Below are 5647 nucleotides of genomic sequence, written 5' to 3'. Positions count from 1 at the left end.
ACCCTTGTGGGAACAGTTGTTTAAAATGTTAGGTGTTTTCTTCAGACAGGGTGAACATGGAAGATGCTTGAAGATTGCATCTTTTTTCCCTGAAAGATATGTGAGACAAACAGAATTTGCTGAGACCATCTCTCCAAGCAGCCCCTCACTCTTCTCTTTGAAAGATGTGCCTCAACTATACATCTAGTCAGCACTCAGACCACATGCTTCTTCTTCCTCTAAATCAACCCCATTTTCAACCACTTGAGCTCTCCAAATCTCCATGGCCCTGCACTAAAATACCTACTAAGATCCTGTCTGTACTTCCGCTTTCACACCTTGTGAGCTGGGAAGTCAGGCTCCTAGTTAAAAAACTTCCATGACTAGATTATGAGAGGCTAACCTTTTAGTCACCTCAACTGACTCAAGGGCTCCCAGAGACTAGAGGAAAATGTCATTCACCTGGAATTGGAGATACAGGTGTTTGTGGGTACTGGAAATCAACTCTGCTCCTCAGGAAGAGCAGCAAGCTTTGTTTGCCTCTGAGTAACATCTCCAAATGATTCCATATAGGACTTTGAATAGGGTCTCACGAATCAATCATGAGATTATAAAATCTCCCCTAGGAAAAAACATGGTGGTCTTTATTTACTCTGAAAGATCCAAGAGAAGGAAGGGGCAGAGACAAGGGGACACATGATTATAGGGCCAGAGTTAGCACAATACACAAGTATAATGTTGTCAGAAAACTAACTCAGTAAAAGAAGAAAATAAACATGTTCTTACAGAACTGATTTATTGCAATCTATGACAGATTATAATTTGAATGGTGGTGTGAAAAGATAATATCAGGCTGCAGGAGCACTCCATGAAAGAGACACAGCTTAAAAGTGATAGCAGTCTAATACAAAAATACTCCTAGGTTCATTTCAGCCAATAGGAGGATGTCATCCAGAGGCAGAATGGCACAGAGTCCTCCTATTCAATTCCATTATGCTCTTTATAATGTCCTCTCTATCACCTGTGCTTCCACTAGGGTCCCTCATATTATGAAAGTGCTGGGATGGAAGTGCTACAATTATGGAATACTGTTGTTAACCAATGGTGGGTCTGTACTGTAGACATTAGGCTGAAAATAAGATCATGGTTCTTCTTGTCAACACAACAACTTTAAATCTGAAGAATATGATTGGAATTCAAATGACATGAAATAATTATTTTTCCACAGCTCATCCAGAAATGCTTTAGTACACATGGCCTATGTCTCTAATCAGTCACTTGAGTCCTGTCTTTCATTTATCAGAGCCCAGCAATGACCTTATTTTGTATATTCCCAATAAGAACATAGCCTGGCCTCCACATCATAGGTAAAAAATTTCCGACAATCTAAGCATCTCTTACTCACAAAGTAGACCTGTTTTGGCTGCCTTATAACTTTGAGTGTGTCTATAAACTCAGAACAAAGTTGTACAAATCTGTATGGAATAACATCACCAATGTCACCATAGACTTCATCAGGGGCAGGGTACTTCTCCAGGGTCAGCTGTGTGAGGTTGGCAGTATGCTGCAGCAGCTTCTTCAGGCTGCCCATGGACAACAAGTTCTTCACAAAATTGACTTCAGTGAGCTGGAAAACTGGCTCAGTGCAGGCAGGAAGGCCCTGATTTGCATGTCCATAATCATACAGCCCTTCAACTTTAATGTCTGCAGAGTAGCTCTCAGTCTTTGTTCCAGGCTTCCTAGAAATGCATCATTTAAATGTACAAAGATGGGGCTGGAGAGGTGGCTCAGGGGTTAAGAGCACTGACTCTTCTTCCAGAGGTCCTGAGTTCCATTCCCAGCAACCACATGGTGGTTCACAACCATCTATTATGGGATCGGATGCCCTCTTCTGGTGTGTCTGAAGACAGATACAGTGTACTCATTTAAATAATTATATATAAATAAAAAAAATAAAAAATAAATAAAATAAATGTACAAAGGTGACACCACTCAGGTCCAGGTGTTTGAGCTGCTGGATGCTTGGACACTGGGACAGATACTTCATATCTGATTGTGACAGCAATCATTGAGTGATAGCAAGGGTCTCTAATTGACTTTCCAAGCCCCTAGAGAGAAAGAGAGAGGGTTAAAAGACTTTACAACATTGAAGTTTATCGGTTGCAGAGAAAAGGCTGTGAAATCAACATTGCAGAGTCTCCTTAGCTCAAGGTCATTCTCAGACCTTTATTAAGGTCAAGGACAAGATGCTCCCTGTTGAAGAGCTAACAACTAATGTCATGTTCTTCTAGGTAGGACATAAGCAATCACTGTGTCTGCTACTGCCTTAGCTCCACACAGTTCCTTCTGAACTGGTAAGTGGAAAACATATTTTGGGACAGATGATGGAAGCACAGAAACCCAGTAGGATCAACTGGGAACCACTCAGAACAATCCTGCTAAAATTTATCTCAATGTACTCCAGCTTCCACACACACCCTCTGTTCTGTTCATAGGGTTTCTCTTTGACCACAGTCATTCACTCATTTCCCATCTACTCAGCCCCTTCCTGTGCTCAAATTTCCTCTGAAACATGGAAAGTCAGGGGAGAGGAGATGGAATCTGCTTTACTAAGGTGAGAAATCAGGATGCAACAACAGCATAAAGTACTATATCAATTATTCTAAGCTCACATTTGTATAAATTTAAGATGAGCTGGAAAGCCACTATATAAACAGATGTTTAATGTAAAACAAACCAACAACAAAATACTTTGCTCACCCCAGCAAAAAGCTCTCTGTCCTTTTTTACCTGAGCACTTGGTCCAGATGACCATTCAGGAAGTAGACATCAATCAAATAGAGATGCTGGAGCTTATTCAGTTTGGAGAACTGGGAAAAGATCTCTCTAAAACAGCAGGCTTCCATCTCTTGGTCCCGAGGCAAATGCACAGGGACATAGATTTCCTTGAAAGTGAGTTTCTGGAGGTTTTTCATCTGGCCCAGGCCAGGGGCTAGCAAAGCAAGGGTGTGAATGTCCCAGCATGTGTTTATTTCCAATTCCTGGATTGAGCCTGTGTCAAAAACCTCCAAAATCTCCAGTGGGTCATAGGCAGGAAACGCTCCAAACTCTACCTTCTGACAGATCACCTCTATCACATCTTTCCTCTGCTTGGCCCATCGATAAACATATTTTAGATATTTGGAGCGAAGGTGGGACATGAGGAAACAGTTCATCAATACAGTCATGGCCTGTTTCCCACCTAGGATGCGATGATTTCCCACTGCTTGGTTGTTGCCATTTACATCAGGAGAGCAAATGATATGCTGTCTTCCAGCCCAAACATTTCCGAAGTTATGGTGCGCATCGTGTAAATCAAGCACTTGTAGTTTCCACGTTCTGTGGGTAAAGTAGAAGGAAGTTCATATGACAGGAGACACAATGTGTAATCGGCATAACCCATAATTCAAACTCCCTTAAATCAATTCCTTGAAAATACTTGGGTCTGCATGGCGGTGGTGGCTTGCACCTTTAATCCCAGCACTTGGGAGGCAGAGGCAGGTGGATTTCTGAGTTCGAGGCCAGCCTGGTCTACAGAGTGAGTTCCAGGATAGCCATGGCTACACAGAAAATCCCTGTCTCGAAAAGCAAAAAAAAAAAAAAAAAAAAAAAAAAAAAAAAAAAAAAAAAAAAAAAAAAAAAAAAAAAAAAAAGAAAGAAAGAAAATACTCAGGTCCCATTTCTAGTGCCAGAGCCAGAGGCAGAGCCAGAGTCATTGCATATTGACTCTTTCTATTCTAAGCTGTCCTACATACACCACTGTCCTTTTTCTTCATTTCTGTTCTAGAAGATACTGACCACTATGATCAGAATCCTCTTCTTCACCTAGGACCACATTGTGAGTACTGTATAAACTTCCATCCATACAAACTTTCCCCCTACCCCATGCTACCAAGGTCTTACTTACCTGGGTCAATCCTTTTGTGCCAACAGCAAATCCAGGCCATCAAGCAGAGGTTTCAAGGTCTCCAGGTGAGGCATCTCCATCAGGGATCCCACAGGAAGGCATGGGAAGGGCCATGCTGCTACCATCTGCCTCAGGATGTTAGGTTGTTTGCTGGTGAATGCATCCTTGAAGAGTGGTGGGAAATGTTGCAAGGGCAGGTCCTCCAGAGCAGAGATGGCCAAGGCTTCATCTTTCAGCAGGCTTCTTCTTGCCAGCTGCTGGAGTGCTGGTGGGGCCATGAGGCTCATCATGATTTTCAGTTATGCAGATGCTATGGAAATATCCAAGGAAAGAAAATATTTCATTTAAAACTCTTTTAGCAAGCCTTTCACACCCTACCCACGCTAATTACATGACCCAGGAAGGGGGACCAATCGCTGGTCTGGTGACATTGCAAACTTTGTGATTCAGATTACTAGATATCTGTCTTTCTCCTTGTCACAGTTCCTTCAAGGTCCTCCTGGTAATATGTAAGCACCCATTTCAACAGATCTTCCCTGATATTCTACACAATCTAGTGTAGTTTTCCTGTGAGTCCTGCTCTAAGATGTAACAGGAGACTCACACATGAATCTGACACTTTTGTGGGAAACAATTAAAGTTTTACTATAATCAGTGGAACAATATATTGTATAAAATGAATAAAATTTTTCTTCCATGATATTTAAAAGCAGGAGCCATGCTAAATGCTAACCTGTTCTTTGAGAGACTGAATGCATTGAGGCCCTGAGCAGCCTTCTATCAAAGGCTTCCTTCATTCTTCCCACCATCTTTCCTTCAAACTTCATCAGACCTCGGGAACCTGAACCATTCAGGTAACCCTCCCTTCTCCACCATCTTCCCTGCTCATTGAGTCCTCTCAGGCCTCCTAATCTGCCCTAAGCACCGTGTTCCCTCTGGATATGCAATCTCCTGCCACCTTCAGCAGACCTGTGGATCAGAAACCATACAGGTAAGCGTCCATTCCCTCTCACATCTTCTCTGCTTGTTGGGAGCCGACTTTTAGCAGAAAGCCCCTAGAAAGCAGCTATCATCTTTGCAGCCATCTGGAGCCATATACCCTGATAGAGACTTGCTTATCAACAACCTACAACAGCTGAGCACACTCTGACAAACATCTTGTTTATCCCACATAGCTTGTTTTTCTGTTTAGTGACCCCACCTGCATGGTGCATGTGGTAAAATGCCTTCAGCTGTGTTCTCCTGCTTGTGCTTATAAATACCCAGGATTTTCTTGTAATAGTGTCAATAGAGTCAATAGTAGGAGGTCAATAAAAGAAGTCAAATAGTGTCAATAGGAGAAGTCAATAGGAGAGGTCAATGAGAGATAAAAGGTGGTGAATATAGTCTATGGGAGACAGTAAACGATACTTGACCACACACCCTGTCTTGTCTCCATTCTTCAAGTCTCTTGCCACTCCATCCCCACTCTCTCTCTTGACCAGAGCACTTAGCCCCAAAGATGGAGCAGTGTGGACAGCAACATAGTAGCCCCAAAGCATGGGGCAGTGTGGTCCCCAACACCTGCTCACTAAGAAGACATCTGAGACAAATCAAAATACCTAGAACATCCTTCTATCTCAGGGGACCCTCAATTCTCTTGCCACCTCTCCTTCCACTTAAACAGACTGGGGTGTCCTGAACTATACAGAGAAGCCACATGATAAGCCAAGTTATTTTTGC

The 5647-nt window shown here is 42.6% G+C and overlaps 1 pseudogene; it reads right to left on the bottom strand.

Moving 5' to 3' along the window:
• Nucleotides 1-1297: 1297 nt before the first annotated feature.
• On the bottom strand, nucleotides 1298-4212 carry LOC117696044 (PRAME family member 12-like; annotated as a pseudogene).
• Nucleotides 4213-5647: the final 1435 nt, after the last annotated feature.

Source organism: Arvicanthis niloticus, unplaced genomic scaffold, assembly GCF_011762505.2.
Source record: "Arvicanthis niloticus isolate mArvNil1 unplaced genomic scaffold, mArvNil1.pat.X S10, whole genome shotgun sequence".
Lineage (NCBI taxonomy): Eukaryota > Metazoa > Chordata > Mammalia > Rodentia > Muridae > Arvicanthis > Arvicanthis niloticus.
This window is presented reverse-complemented; position numbering and strand designations above follow the sequence as displayed.